This window comes from Chelonia mydas, chromosome 6, assembly GCF_015237465.2.
Source record: "Chelonia mydas isolate rCheMyd1 chromosome 6, rCheMyd1.pri.v2, whole genome shotgun sequence".
Taxonomy (NCBI): Eukaryota; Metazoa; Chordata; order Testudines; family Cheloniidae; genus Chelonia; species Chelonia mydas.
Genome location: NC_051246.2, coordinates 56,525,637 through 56,542,650, shown reverse-complemented (window position 1 = coordinate 56,542,650; position 17,014 = coordinate 56,525,637). Strand labels below are relative to the sequence as shown.

Sequence of the window (17,014 nt, the reverse complement as noted above, 5' to 3'; positions counted from 1 at the left end):
GAGGTAGCAGGGGACTGGGCTTCATGGCCCAGGAGGTCCCTTCCAGTCCTGTGTCCTGTATTCCTATGCTGTACTTATATGAGACAATTTTTATATTGTCGGTGTGCATTCCAGATTTGCATGATTTTCACATTCTACTCCACCATAGGTGTTTATCAAATGTTTAAAGAACATCTTTAGTAAGCACACAAATGAACTCTCATACCACTATCTTTGCAATTGGTATGGTATGGAGAGCATGAAATGTTATGTTTGCAGGCATGAAGATGAAATAAGAAGAAGCTTGTCTCCTCTGAGGGCTATTTTTATGTGTAGGTCCATAACTTCAACAGAAACTCCTAACAAGGGACAGCTGCTATTACGTGCCAAGATGACATCCTGAGATCTGGTTCTAGGTGGGATGAATGCCCCCATTGGCCAGGATATGGGTTTGATGCTCTAGTCGATCTTTCCAGTCTCTAACTTTTATGATTTTATTATTTGAAATGGAAAGATGAAAAGAGTGAGTTTCAAGGGTTTTCTTTTGCCTTTTTTTTTCTCTCTGTTTTGCAGGTTATCTTTTTTTTTTTAAAGTTACTGTGACTAATCAATATAAATAGAAAAGGGATCAAAAAGGGAAACACTCAACATTAAACAGAATAAAAGAGAGCTTACAGCTGAAACTAATTGATTGAATTTGCATGGATGATTATGCTAAATGCCCTTGTCAAAGTTTGAGTGCTAAGAAACAAGTTTAATCCTTTTTCCATGTCTAGAAAAGAGAAAGAAGTGTGTATTTAATGCAAGTTTTATAACTGTGACAATTCCAGAAGGTTGCATGAGCTGGTAGTAAGACCAAGAGAGTAATACTTATAAGAATCATGGGTTTGAATCCCACTGAGTCTACTACAACTTGTTTGAATTTGACCTTGTGTCTGCTGAACTTAACTTGAAAAAAAAATTACCTAATTTCCTAAAACAAGCAAGACCTTAGTGAAAATCAGATGCCCTGTATTAGATGAATGCTCATGGGTAATATAGTGCCATATATATATGTTCTGGAAAAGTTCATAAAAAATTATATATTGTTTGTTGCTTTATTTTATTTTATTTATTAGTGTTTTGGATAATTCACATTTGTAATTTCACACACATGCACAATTCTGGATTTTCCATGTCTCTAACTCAAATTTAAAATTCCATTAATCAGAGAACATAATACAATGGAGTTTCTCTCAGTTTACACCAGGGTGACCCAAAAGCAAAATGTGGCTGAGTATTTCTGTAGGGAATATGAAGGTACAGCTATTGCCTCTTACTCTATTTAAATATAAAACAGGGAAAGATGAATACTTCAGCCTTTCCAAACAGCGTAATCTCTGTGGCAGCGCTGGTTAAAAGATGAGTCCAAGTGAGATTCATATTGAGACATCAATGTTTATAAAGCAGAAAACAGAAGCTGGTGATGGATCACATCCTCTTGTCAAACTGCCAGAAAGCATGGCCCAATCAGAATCTGAAATGCAAGGGCCACAAAGTGAGCTGAAGTGATTTGGACGGCAGGTTTGGATTGAAATACAGTGGAGAGTGGTATGTGTTATAAACCCCCTCCCATTAAAAAAAAAATAAGAAACCGGGTGTGTGCTGCTGATGGATGAAAGGTCAGTCTTTCCTCAAAGACTGCTACACTTGACCAGCTGGAAAAGCAGGATCAGGAGCTGAGTTTCTGGGAATGCAACAGAAGGAGAAATGAGCCATGAAGTATCTGTTTTGAGGTTAAGGATATTTAAGTGCTCACTTTAATAGCACCAAGTGTAATATAGGTGACATTGAAAGCCAGTTTCAGAAAATTTGCTATAGAGACTTTAAATTCAATTGTATTTTCTCTATGTATCTCAAAATAAGTTTGTCTGACAATTAAAAGGGGATATAAACAACAATGGAAACTGGCTTTGTGATTTTCTTGAGGCTGAAAACATTTCTAAAGTAAACAGAACAGGAAGTATGAGCAAGAGATTGAAACCCAGAATGCACAATACCTTTCTTAAGAATAACATTCTATCTTTAATCACTGAAACTGGAAAGAAAGTATGGAATAATCTGGTTTTCAAAGCAAGACAATTGGGTATAGAGTCCCTTCCCTTCCTATAAAAGGAAGTACATGGTCCCTGTCATACCCTGGAAAGCCTCAGGTGTTCCAACCCTGCCCTGCAGAATATGAAATGTTATCCCCCTTCTACATAATCAAGGCTACCCCCACCCTACAAATCAAGATAGTTTTGAGGTTATGTTTTTTATTCCTGAATATAAAATGCATACAGGCTGCAATCGATTATCTAGCTACAGTTAGTCAGTCCAATTTAAAATTACTATTATCTGAGCTATTCTTACCCGTAACCCGATAGTTTGGAAGTCTGGTTAGTGTTCTTGTAGTATTAGGATCACTGTGTAGTATTTTCAGATGTTTTTGAAGATTGATATTGAATTTGGATTTTACTCATTCCCTGAAAGAAGGTCCCATATACTCTTCACAAATATGAAATGTAGTAAAGCAAGAAACCCCCGTCACAAAAACTAGATTTGATCTTGATTTGTTTTTTAAAATAGGCATATGTTTACACGTGGCCATTAAAAAGTCAGCAATTCCCACTTGCTGGTAATCTTCACTGCCTGGGTTTAGTAATCCTTTACTAATAGTTCAAATTATCTAGTAAATGAACTTGCAGCTATACACCATTGCTGAGTGCTTAGTTACATGTGCTAAGTTACATTGATCAAGTAATACTCGAGTAACCGTAAGAAGGATTTGTTGTGGTGGTGGTGGTGGTGGTGTCGTCTAGAGGCCACTGTTGTGCCAGGCATTTTACAAATCCATTGTAACACACAGGCCCTACCCCAAAGCGTTTACAGTCTAAATGCAGAAGTTGGACAACGGATGGGTGAAAGGAAGTATTACTATTCCCATTTTACAGGTGTTGAACTGAAGCATAAAAAAACTAAGCAACTTTCCCAAAGTCACATAGGAAATCAGTGACAAAACTAGGAACTGAACACAGATTTTCTGAGTCCCAGCACAGTCCCTTAACCACTAGACCATCCCTCCTCTTAATTTTTGGGCAAAGGCACGATAACTGTGGATAAACGATGACTTAATAGTGACCACTATACACATGAAGTATAAAAAATAATGAAAAGCTTATCATAATGTCACAATAGCTCAACTAACTTGAGTTCATGTTACAAAGTTATCATGATTATTTAACATATTGTTAACTCCAAAATGTTAGGTGCTATTTATCTTGGTGATATGCATTAATTAAGAGATTGAGGACAGGAATTGTTTTACTGGAGACCAGACCTGAAAATCTCAAACTAAAAGAAGGTTTCTTTGTTTTCATTCAAGCAAAGAAAGTATCATCTCCCCATCACTTTGGCATTCTTAATATCAAGGGACAATGATGAATATCTTTATACCAGGATTTAATATCTTACTCTAGGAAAGAAAAATCTGTGATTTTGTTTGGAAGTCAGGACTGCATCTGATCTATTTCTATCCTTCATTTGTGTGCATTTGTCAGAGATGCTGTGTAACATCCTTGCGGGAGATGAAATACTGATGGCAGATACATGTAATAAAAGATTTGAAATTCATTTATGCTTTAATAAAACAATATTGAAAGATGAAATATACCTTCCTGTTCCCTGCTGGAAGGTTGGCTCTCGTAATTTTCTATTAAACATAATATATGTTACAGGATCATTTTCTAATAACCTTTCCTTGGCTTCACTTTTTGCTTTGGTTTCAAATGTAAGTGGAATGTTTGAAATGTTAATACTAACATGGGACCAAATCTTGGTCCATGTGCAGAGCCTGGGTAAACTGGTTGTCTGTAGGGGCAGTTTTTGGGAGGATCTTGTCCCCCAAGCCTTAGAACGTCAGTAAACTTTGCAGCAGCTGCTCTGTATATATGGGTAGGATAGGGTAGCATGTGGTGTGGCCTATGAATTGTTGTAATCATGGATACACTTGGACATACCCCCTTCCTCACTGAGCTGTTTCCCCACCATAAATCTTCCTTGTTTTTTATGGCGGATGATTTCTCCCATTGTGACTAGAAGAGTGGCTGCCCAAGTAGGCAACTGAGTAAATTTAACAAGTAACATATTTTTAAGCTATACCTTAGTGAAAATGCCTGTTGCAAATAATAAACTGGTTCCTGTGAGTTCCATTTAGCAACCAGGTTTTAGAGCAATGGGTACAGGGGATACAGCTCTTCCAGTAGAAACTACAAAGTGTCAGTAGCAATCAACAATGAATAGAGGAAACTGAATGAAGAATTCTAATAGAGTTCATAAATATTTCCACTAGAGCAAGCTATGATAATAAGGTCAGTCAATGATCAAACCTGATTCTCCATGATATAAACTGATGATCTGTAGAAAAGAGGGTTGTTAGTGTGATCAGAAAATATTTTTTCCATGTTAAGCCTTGCACATTAGGTAGATGCATTTTCTGCTTCCCTGCAAATACTCGGTATTGGCATTGTTTGAGATGTGATATGCCAGTAATGAGAACCAGCATGGCAATTTTTATCTTTCCAAGGAAAACAAAGCAAATATAGAGTATTTTGGATAATATGAACAGATCTAGGTTAAATGTGGTCTCATAGACTTTACGGTCAGAAAGGACCATCGTGATCCTCTAGGCCCATTGCAGGCCACAGAACTTTACCCACCCCACTGCTGAAATAGACCCCTAGCCTCTGGCTGAGTTACTGAAGTCCTCAAATCATGGTTTAAAGACTTCAAGTTACAGAGAATTCACCACTGACATTAGTTTAAACCTGCAAATGAAGGTGACGCCCCCACCCAGGGTCTCTGCCAATCTGATGTAGGGAAAAATTCCTTCCCATCCCCAAATATGGTGATCAATTAGACCCTGCGCATGTGGGCAAGACCTATCAGGCAGATACCCAGGAGCAAATTATCTGTAGTAACTCAGAGCTCTTCTCATCTAGTGTCCTGTATCCAGCCGTTGGGGTAGTGCAAAGGCTGCCCTAGAGAAAAGCTGATCTGGTCAGTTCAACTGTAGTTTCTCTGGAATTTCTCATTCTTAGGCAAAAAACAACAACAATCAAACACTTTGAAAAAATTAGGGTAGGGGGTGGGAATATGCTATAGACCTGTACTTTATACACTGTCAATAGAATGAAGAAGTCTGTTCTTTAAGTCTCTTTTTGCAGCTGTATTGTATGACGTATCTGATATGATTTCCTGCCAAAAATACACACATGTGTAAGAGCCACCTGCCATTGCCAAGTGCATAGCCCTTCTTGCCAAGCTCCATACAGCACAAGTGTGTCACCTTTTAAGCAGTAGCAGATTATGCAATGGACTGACGGGGCTCATTCCCAGGAGCCTTGGAAAAACTGGCACCCCGACCACAGCTGAAATCTGCTGCAAAGTGGCAGAAGCCTGGAGTCCTGCCAGAAGCGCTGGGCAGGGCGGGGGAAGCCCCCGCTCTCTGGCAGAAGTGTGAGGGTGGTGCAGGAAGCCCCAATGCCTGGACATCGGCTGTGGCTCTGAGATTTGAGGAGTTCTCGCTCCCTGCCTGATCTCAGGGCTGGGGAAGCTTTCCCCGCTGTGGCCCTGGGGCTGTGGTGGGGGGACAGAGTTTCTCCAGTCTTGGGGCCATAGTAGGGGCGGAGGGGCAGAAAGGAGCAAACGGGTTGCTGGGCCACAATGTGGAGAGGAATGTGGGTGGACCATGGATGGAACAGGGGTGGGACTGCAGGCGGGGGGTGGGGGGGGGTGCAGGAAACCTTGATCCAGCTCTGCTTTTAAGAAAACTAATCAATAAACATAAAAACTGTACTTCAAATTGAAGGAGTTATTTTTCATTTCCTGTCCTAAAAAAAAGTTAGATACAGCTGATGTCAAAGTAATCTTGCTGATTTCATTCCAGAGGCATCTGCATTTCAGTAGTGGGTTAGGAGATTTTCACACTTACAGATTGTAAAGTGTTCTGGGGTCCATCAGGATGAAAAGCTCTGTATACATAAAGTGCAATTCTTATTTATTTTTATTATCCCCTTTTTCACACAGGTCACCAGGGGAGCAGGAATGGACCGCGAAATTCGTTGCTAGGAAATATCCTAACAACATGACATGCCAATGAGAAAGGAAGTGGAATCCACTTTGGCAAAGAAGAGAATTATCCAATGAATGATCGACTACAGGTAAACTGAAAGTCGTCGTCTTTCATATACCCTTAAGATGTACTGATGTTGTATGTTTAATTAGATCTGACATCTCCATCCCTCACATCACTGTGTTTACCTAAAGTTTTGATCACTGCAACCATATTTTTTTCTTATTTTCAAGAAGTGAAACATGATGGTGGTGTTGATGATTTATTCCTGTGATGGGTGTCCAATTGACCCTCAATGTGATATTTTTAAGCACCTCACTGGGAGCTGAAACAACAAGAGGTTGAAGTGCTTAGGATTCATCTGCATAAATCTTGCAAATGTGCTCTGTTTTGCTGACAGCATTCTGTGTTCTGTGTCTGGGTGCCAATTGTATCATTACCATAGAACAAAGTGTTTTGGAAAGTCATCTTTTTTTTTTTTGAGAGAGGCTGGCTTTGGCAGCTCAGTGCTGCAGTGAAATGAAGATGTTTTCTGTTAGGCTGACATAGAGGTTGCTGCATTCTAATCAAGATGGGGAGGTAATTCAAAGTCATATGTGGCGTTTTCAAATCACATGACTTCCTCTGAGATCTGTAGTGACCTCAGAAACATGCACTCATATATGCTGTGTCGAGAGAAATAACACACACATCCCTGTAGACTACAGGAGTCTACAAACTAGAATTTCTCAACTTTGTTTCGTGCTAGATCTGTCATAACCAACATTACCCATCGCTAATGAGAATGGTTTTCAGTTTGGTCCCAACCAGAGTTCTTCATTCAGTAAATATGAATATTATTCAACAGAATTCATGCAAACTTGTATGTAGTTTTTGGGTAGGGTGTGGGGCATGGTATCAGAACAAACATAATATGATGATTTTAGGACACTCTGCTGTTCTGGGTTTGTATAGCATCTAGAATAATGGGGTCATGGTCCATGACTAGGGTTTCTAGGTGCTATGGTAATACAAATAAATAAAAATAATATAGTAGATGTTTCATCCTTTGACTACAGAAACCTCTTAAAGACAGTATACCTGACACTTCACTGTCTAGCCCAGTGGTTCCCAGACTTGTTCCGCCGCTTGTGCAGGGAAAGGCCCTGGTGGGCCGGGCTCATTTATTTACCTGCCGCATCCGCAGGTTCGGCTGATTGCGGCTCCCAGTGGCCGTGGTTCACTGCTCCAGGCCAATGGGAGCTTCTGGAAGCGGCGCAGGCTGAAGGATGTACTGGCCGCCGCTTCCGGCAGCTCCCATTGGCCTGGAGCAGCGAACCGTGGCCACTGGGAGCCGCCATCAGCCGAACCTGCGGATGCGGCAGGTAAACAAACCAGCCCGGCCCGCCAGGGGCTTTCCCTGCACAAGTGGCGGAACAAGTTTGGGAACCACTCATCTAGCAGCTTGTATAATCTCTTACACTGCACCCACTTTTCACAGCTGTAACACCAGGTCAGAATAGTAGCAATTTATATTTACTTTGCACAGAGATAAATGACTATTCAAACTTTAAGGCAGGGGAGGATCAGGCACAATTATTGTTTGCTTTTATTAGAGGGAGCCCTCAGTGCTTATGAGTTTGTTTTGTGTGTGTGTTCACTAAGCAAGACGAAGGAGCCTGAGATAGTGAGCTCCACAGTCCTCACCCTTAACTAAAGGATTTCAGAAACATGTGGGAATAAATAGAAATAAAGAGACTAATGGAGAAATATTTTAAAGTAATTAATGAAAAGTAAGGAGTCACTATAAACCATGACAGAGCACTATTGGCAACAGGCTAGTAAAGGAATACTTTGAAATAAACGACCACCACCACCACCCTGTTTGGAATCAGTTTTATGTCCCATAGGTTTCTTAAATAAAGTTCTGCCATCCACATATATACACACCTCACATCATAGGCGCATAATTACATAGCAATGAAGCTGAGAGCAAAGGAAGATAAGTTGTTTAGTTACGGAGCATGCAATGCTGTTGAATGTTTATACATTATATTTCTGGCAGAGTATCCCACTGAGTACAATAGTGACTCTCACATATTTCCGACTGTGGTAAGAGACTCTTTGGAAACATCAATTAGTGTTTTAACACAATGAAATCAAGGACTTCTTCCCTGCATGAGCTATTTTTTTGTGGGTAACACACTCCGGCTGTAAAATATAAAGAATGGGAAATCAGTGGCCTTGACCTCACCATGAAAATTTCTATGCTAACCTCAACATATCATGGAACTGCGTGGCTGTTGGAGGGTGATGAGCACCTCTAAGGGTGGAACCCCTCAGACTTTTAATGGCTTTTAATAAGTCCATGATTCCAAGGCAATATTTCTTGAGGTGCCTAAGGAAGTTAAGATTCCTAAGGGAGGTGTGTTGTATATTGCTAACATTAAGGGAGATTCTTCTTCAGCTCAGGTAGTAGGGTCCTAAGCTTTTAGAAAAGGAACATCATAACCTATCCCTCAACCACTAAGAAGTTTTGAGGGGCCATAGTAACAACTGTAACAACAACTGGTGACAACAAAATGGTGACAACAAACTGGTTGCACTTACGATATTTAAGATAGAAAGAAATAAACACTCTTATAATGAAGCCATTGTTCCATGGACCATCATCGCTCTAAATGAAGTTCCCCATATCCTTATTCATTCTAAGCAGGTTCCACTGTAATTACGAAGAAAACTTGGACTAGTAACACATTTTAATTTTAAAGAAATACAACTATGAACTGATGTTTACATCCATCAGTTAGTGCTACTCCAGTATGGTTTTAAACGCATTCCTTCATAACACTTTTCACACACACACACAAGGTATTATCCTCCTTATGTGGGCTATCCTAGGGGAAATAAAAGTTTTAAAACTCCCTTTCTAGAGAATGTTCATATCTTTTGAAAAGAAAAGCAAGGCCATTATAAGTTCCCCTAAAAAATGAATCAACAAACTCTTCCTTTTAAGAATTGGCCCACCTACCAGTCACTTGGCAAGATTTCCTCCATCTCAGAAATGTTTGAGAGAGCCCTTAGGGTGAGTTGTATCAGTCTGTTCCATCATCTCAGAAGATGAAGCGGTGTGCTGTAGGCATTTTTCTCTGAGGGGTCGTATTTAGCATTGACTCTCAAAAGTCTGGGTAAATTACCTTTCTCCAGGGAAGAAAGGGCTAAAACTCCAAATACTCTTTCTCACTCTCTCACACACACACACACACTCCCTTGTACAATGTATCAATACATTTAATTTTCAATACATTTTATGTCATGCCTGGAAAATTAATTGAACCTACTCTGCCCAAGTTCTAAAGATGTTACCATATTTCACCCTCTCTTTACTTAGGCAAAATTGCAGTGAATTTGTTTGAGAATTTTGAGTGAGTAAGGATCTGAGGATTAGGCTCCGTGTGAGTATTGCATTGTGAGACAAGCAGAACTTATGCCAGTAGTTTCAGGTATACTACATATGCTAATTGTTAGTTCAAACTAATTATTCTCTATTTATTGGCACTGTAACCCAGCTAATATAGCCCCAAAATCTTCAATGAAACACTGAAAAAAAGAATTACAGATACTCTCTAAGAAACACATTGATCACATTGCTGAATTAATTTACTTTGGATGGCCTAGGGATTCATCTGTTAGATTATTCTAAATTGGTTCTGGAACTATTTGTCTTTATCCATTAGGAATTCATTACCCCGAGCAGAATATACTCTGAATAGGGAAACTTACCTGGCCATGAATATAAGGCCCTTTCCAGCCAGTGGAGTTAAGAAGACTATTTTAGCAACAGCTCCCAGTTCTCAGAGCTAGTGTAAACCTCTTTATTTTTTTATGGTGCCTCAGTGGTTACTGAATTGTAGATGTCTGAGACAGAAAAAGCCATAGTACTATTGACTTTGAAGGAAGAAAAAGGTAAAGCGAAAACAGGAAGTAGGAGGTTGAGAGTCTAAATGCTTGAAACCAAAATCTGCTCATAATTTATACTAGTATAACTTAATTCCAGATCAACATTCAACTCTCTAGCTCAGTGAAGTTATTCTTTATATAATCAGTGTAAATGAAAGCAGAAATTCAGCTTTATTTTTGGGATAAATTCTCAATACATATTCCAAGCTAAACTCAATCAGTGTCACTTTGAAAGTCAGCACTTTAAATTTCAAGGGAGATTGTGCAAACATTCTTTAGTGTGAGTTCTCTTGAGCTCACATCTTTTGAGTTTCTTTTGGAGGCATTTGATTCAAACATTATCAAACAAATCCAAAGTGTTGCCAGAGCCATCATGTTTTCCCTAGTTTCACCTGGAACCATAACTGCCTCCCTTGCATCCTCTTTCCTGGGAGAGAGATCATTCAGTAATGAGACCATGTTCACCTATATAGTTGGAAAACCTCTGGCAAACCTTGCCTAAGTTTTGGGTTCATAATTAATCTTGACAACAGTTGAGCTTTTCATGTTTTTTTTGTTACAGATCTTTCTTTCTTTCTTTAAATTCTGAACTCTTATTTAACTCTCAAATTCAGATTATGGCTGAAAAAAATGAAATATCCTGAGGATGCTTCAGATGTCCCTCAGTTATGTCACATCAGAAGTCTTACTTTAAGAAATATCTAAAGTAATCCTTTTGCTGACAAAATATCCACAAGAGCAGTATCCCAATAGAGATATATTCTGTCTTTTTTTTAACCTTGCCGTGTGCCCTCTTCAAATAAACTAGATTTTTTTAATGTCATGAAGGTGAGATTTTCATAGTACAATACAAATTAATGGACTCTGTGAGTCTAAAACTCCTGGGTGGCTTTGAAAACAACAGCCTAAATCTGTGTGCATGTGTGTCCTTATTGTAATATAGAAGGTGCATGGATACATTTTAGTGGTTTCAGTTCTAAGACATGGCATGAATGTACCTTTAATAGCTAATAATTAGGAACATCAATAGGACTCACCATAAAAGGGAAATTGTAAAGAAGACATAATATGGGTGCTGAGCTCTGTAACCCCAAAATAACTTAAACTGAAATTTACTTTTCTGTGTGGCTTGGCAAACATCACAATATAGTGACACACTGAGAATTTCTTACAGCGGCAATCCAGCCTGTGATGCAAAATATTTTCATGGTGGCGTACTGTGGGATGGATGTTTTCCAGTTTGCACAGAACAGGAGAAACCTCATAACTGCAGGAAGCCATTTACTAACATATTTGATAAAGGGATGAAATGGTGAACGCTCTTAATAGTCAGCAAGAGGACTTTGTTTTGTTTTGTTTTTGTTTGTTAGCTAGTTAGTTAGTTAGCTAGTTAGCCCACCAGCCACATGGAAGAAGAAAATCATAGACTGTTAAGGTAAACCAAGTAATAATTATTCACTTTTACTTTTGTAACATTAGAAAATAAATACTATTAATTAAAAATATATAAATACATGAAAGCTCCTCTGGATTCTTCCAGCTATTCTTCCCACTTTCATTCCCATTCTGAGGTTCTGTCCTCTAAAGTTGTTGCTTTTCTTCTGTCTGCCTTGGTATTTTCCAAACCATGGTGGCATGTTGCAGTAATCTTTGATATTTTTGGTTTTGTGTTGGAAAAGGCAGCCTTAGTATGATTGGATGAAATTCCACTGAAGTCTATGCCATGCCTGAGTAGTTCAGTGGTGGGCTTAATGTGTTTCCAAGTCATCACAGTAGACACTGCATGATGCAACTAGCAACTTTCACAGTAACTAAGATATTTCTGTCCCTGAGTGTTTGCCATTAACAGGTGACAATAATTATTTAAAATTGATATTGCAGTAGGATCTGGGATCACTGTCTGGGCTCCAGAGTGTTAGATGATGTACAAACATATATGAAGACACAGTCTTTGCACCAAAGAGATTACTACTCAGAACTGTTGTCACTGTACAAGAGGTAAGAAGAAAATTTCAAATATTGTGAACAGAAAAAATAGTTACTAATGCCTTCCATTTTTGTTTCTGGGAGACTCAAACTCTATTTCATCTAGATTGCACACACACACAATATTAGCATCTAAAAACCAGTTGTGCAGGTCACTTCAAACAAGTGTCACTTCAAGCTTCATACGACACCACACAACTCCTATAGTCTGTGTGCCACATTCTACAGCAAAACTATTTTTATAAATATTTTTGAGCATTATTTGTTTGTTCATTCATTTGTTGTGACTACCTTTCATATGTGGCTGCCTACAGGTTGCCTTTGTTACAATGAGTGCAAGTGTACAGGCCCTGGAGGGAGAGGGAAATTCTAATTCACTTGTTTTATAATCCTCTAAAAATAACTGGAAATAGATTATCTATTCAGGTGCAATATCTTGGGCCTACCCAGGGATATAGAGAGCAAATGTGTTCAGCTGAAGGAAGGAATCTCCTCTTCCCCACATTTCTAGCTCTGCAGAGTTATGGGATGTAAATCTCCTGAATACACGATTGCTGATTTCCAAGCTAGGACCTTGGATAGCTATAAGGTTAGGGAGAAATTCCACAATTAAGGGGAAGAGCATGAAACGTTTTCTGGCATGTTGTTTTAAAATACAATGGTTTGAGGCTACTCAGAAGGTTAGTAGTAGACACTGTAAAGAGAGATTACTGGGCAAAGTGTAGGTGAGGGGTTTAAAGGTGCATGATAAATGCACTTTATCATGTAAAAATGACCACATATTATCTATGCTGTTGTGAGGGTGGGAAGGGCCTTTCTGGAAGATTACTTTAACTGGCTTGGTTGCTATATTTGATTTAATAAATGTGGTTTAGATTTTTTTTTAATTTACAGATATTACTGATCTAAATTATCTAATACATATTATATTTTTGAACACTGAAGTTAGGCTTGAGGAAATTTATTGTAAAGAAAATAAGAAACAAAACCCCATATAAATACAAGCTATACCATTCTCACTTAATATTGGAGGTCTGTGATGAATTGCACGACCTGTATAAGGCAGACCTCTGAGCAAGACTGACATATGAATGGTAATATCCTGTGGGGAAATGTACAGTGTAGCCAGGTAATAATATCCCTACCTGGGAAGTAAAGGTCACATACAATAGCAAATGCCAAGAAATAATCACGGATTTTTTTAGAGCCTCGTCGGTCAGTAAAACCTTGGTAGACTTAGGTATTTCTTGAGCTTTGCAAGAGTGTGGGACAGGGAATATAAGGAATTGAAGGTAAAGTGCAAACAAATGTTTTTCTGGCCTGAGCTAATATAGCTTGGTCTTCTAGGAGGATGTTTTTGGTTAGGAAGTTCAGTTTTATCACTGGTTTTTCTTTGTAATTTCAGAGTAATTGGCCTGATTTGCAGAGGTGCTGATCATCCACAAATACAGCTATGGTCAACAGGAGCTGTAGGTGCTCAGTACCTTTTGAAAATCCATTCTTATGTTATATGCTATTTTAGGGACATATGTTTTAAACTGGCCATGTATTTAAAATTGTTCTGAGGCACTGGATTGCCCAAGGGAAAAGTATGGATACAGAAACTTTTCCCATTCGGTCACCGTATTGCCTCCAGCAAAATAGTAATAAAAGTAAGTGGCACTGACAGTTATTCAGTGACCTTTGTTAAAGAGTTAGTGGGGCTCGCTCCAGTTTCAGATGAGTGGATGTTCACATCACAAAAATAACCACCATACATAATTGGCACTAGTTTGGCCCTTGCTGCTAGTCTCATCAGAGAGGCCAAATGGAGGAATGGATAGTGAGGTAATATCTTCTTCCCAGTGTTCGTGCTTACACATAAGTGATGAGCCATATTGGCACAAGAGAAATTAGCAGTGCCGTTGCCTATGCTGTGCTTGGATAAATAGAGAATTTCAGTGACCAAGGCTGTCAATCCAGCACCTTTCATGATAACTATAAATAGCCCAGCTACCCTAATTGCTCTTGTAAACATATTGATTGACATATATACCATTACTTTTATACAGAAATATGTGAATGCTTCTGTTTGTTTGTGTGTATGCAAAACATATCATTACTATCAGAAAACCATTAACCTCTGCTTTCAGTTTTGATGACCAAATGCTTTTTCAATCTGAAATTTCAGTTTGTCAAGGGTTCATCTAAATCTAACCAATATCTTTACATTCTCCTTTATAGAAATCTTTTCTAAAGTATTTGTGCCTTGATTTTGAGCAGAATTTCCTTGCTCTCAAAAACCTGACCTACCGTGGAACGTTGTTTGTTTGTTTGTTTTTTCTCCTCCAGGTCATGAGATGATGGCTGGATAACATCTCTAAGATAACAACCTTTCCTATCCGCTTCCATCCAGACTGTCTTCATGTCAATCTCCATTACTGCAACATCCTTCTCTCTGGCCTTGAAAAATGCAATATTGTCCCATTCATATCCATTCAGAATGCTGCTGCAAAGATCATTTCTCTAGCTTGTTGCTTTGACCATGTCACCCCCGTCTTTGAATCCCTCCACTTGCACCCTCTATTGCGTCAAACATAATCTACTTGTCTTCACTTTCAAGGCCCTTCATGGTCCACAGCCGACCTACCATCATGTCTCATTTATTAACTCCCACCTCTTAACCATTGGAACAATTTACTAAGGGTTGTGCTGGATTCTCAGATTTTTTTAAAGCTATGCTCTAGGAATTATTTTGGGGAACTTCTATGGTCTGTGTTATAAAGGAGGTCAGTCTAGATGATCACAGGAGTGCCTTTTGACCTTGGAATCTATAAATCTGTTATTGGCTCATGATGCTGTACCATCCACTTGTTAAATTTTCAAACAAGCACCTTTGTGATTTCCCCCAGGCTGCTCCTTGTGCTTGGGAGGAGCTCCACATAAACCTCTGCAAAGCTACCTCATTATCCTCCTTAAAACTCTCTTTTGCTGTGATGTCTACAAAAAAAACTTGACAATGATTAGGCCACTGGTGTGTTGAGAACACCGACCATTATTGTTTTCTCGTGCTCGCCTCCTGACAGTATCCAGCTGCTCTCTCTTTTCTTATAATTAGTTGTAAGCTCTTCGGGGCAAGGACAGTCTTTTTGTACTGTTTGTACAGAGCCTAGCACAATAGGGTCCTGAGCCATGATTAGCACTCGTAGGCATCATGGTAATACAAATAGTAGTAGTAGTAGTAGTAACAATAATAACAATAATGGCAGACATGTCTTATTTGTTGTTTTCTGATAGGATGTGAAGATTGCCTATGTTTTGGGGATACAATTAAATGCAGATAGCTTATCTTAGAGGAAAGTACCTCCAATGTAAATCACAAAAAGAAAACCCAGGCAGTCAATTAAAGCTCTTTGATATTCCAAAAGAATCTTCTGAACCATCTAGACAAAAAAAAAAAAGTATCATCTGTCAAACTAAACTATGTCTAAATGCTGGAGGGGGATGAAATATCTGTTGGTACATACCATAAAGTTGTATCTCAATCTGTCAATATAGGAATCAGAAAGCTTGGAATTTTGATAGATATGATCTTTACTGGACCATCTAATGGAACAGTAGTAACAAATTATTGTTAGCAAGGGCTTTCAGGGCCTTATCTAACTCCCACTGAAGTCAATGGAAGTCTTTCTGTAAAATTATATCTGACTATCCTTTCAGTCATTTCTCTGTTTTAGGGTTTTGTATAGTACAAATACCCAACTTAAACCCTTAGGTTTAATCTGTGTATTTCTATATTACTTGTGTTTGTGAAGCACTGACAAAGTCATTGCCAATTTCATACTACTATATAAATAGAATTTTATATTTTACTTTATTACGTTAACCTATATTGTTCATCCTGTCTCTTGACCAATGAAGGGAGTTTCTTCTAACTCACTGTATTTAAGACTCCTTGTTAAAAATAGTTGGTTGCTATTATACAATTCTGTGGTTCTTTAGAGGCTCTATTAATGAGTGTTCAGAATTTCTCAGGTGCTGAGCATCTTATAGGATTTGGCCATAAGATACTTTTGCTTACAGGTGTGCTAAAGCAGATAAAGCAATTAAAGCTGATCTTGTATAATATATTTTTGGTATACTGTCAATGCTATTGGATGATATCTATGTGACACTGAAGATCACTCGTGAGATTGATTCAGTAACCATAGTATTGGAATAATACTACTAAGTCTCATACTTTAAACTTCTAAACTATGACAAAGAAACAGATTCTTGGGGGGGGAGGGGAATGATTCTCTTCCTTTACCCCTAGTCAAATGCAGCACTGTGTGTATTTGCATGTGATGCTCTGGCATCCAAAAAGTTGTAATTCTGTTTCTTCATTATCAGTTGTTGTTTGTGTGACATATAGCTGACCTAGCAATATCTTGTGGGCTCAATTTAGATCTTGATGTGCAGGCTTTTCCCTGGGGCAGGTAGTGTCTGCTAGTAGCATTTGTAACACCTATTCTAGAAAGAAAAGGGGTACTTGTGGCACCTTAGAGACTAACCAATTTATCTGAGCATAAGTTTTCGTGAGCTACAGCTCACTTCATCGGATGCAACATTGGGTGCATCCAATGAAGTGAGCTGTAGCTCACGAAAGCATATGCTCAAATAAATTGGTTAGTCTCTAAGGTGCCACAAGTACTCCTTTTCTTTTTGCGAATACAGACTAACACGCTGCTACTCTGAATCCTATTCTAGAAGTACTTTCCTCTCTTGGTGTTCCCCAGTATGTCTTGGTTTAATAGTTTATCCATCAAAAGTTACTATGGCTTCCCAATATTACTTTTTTTCTTCTGTAGAATCCTACATGTTGACACTAATGCAATAATGGAAGCTGTTCTTTACTAGAACATCTTTGAACCTTTGACTTTCCTTTGATCTTTTAATCACAAGACTTTCTTTGGGAATCTGGGGTCCTCCAAATAAAGT

The 17,014-nt window shown here is 38.7% G+C and overlaps 1 protein-coding gene across 5 annotated transcripts in view; it reads left to right on the top strand.

The window, feature by feature from the left end:
* The window catches only part of LRRC4C (leucine rich repeat containing 4C), a 921,733-nt gene that overhangs the window by 568,903 nt on the left and 335,816 nt on the right, over window positions 1-17,014 (top strand). For 4 of the 5 annotated variants that reach the window (XM_043548653.1, XM_043548656.1, XM_043548655.1 and 1 more), the window contains one exon: window positions 6,085-6,218. The gene's annotated coding sequence lies outside the window, so the exon portion shown is untranslated. Of the gene's footprint in view, window positions 1-6,084; window positions 6,219-6,363; window positions 7,161-17,014 lie in introns of those variants that run through there. The other variant, XR_006291533.1, reaches the window with a different exon arrangement.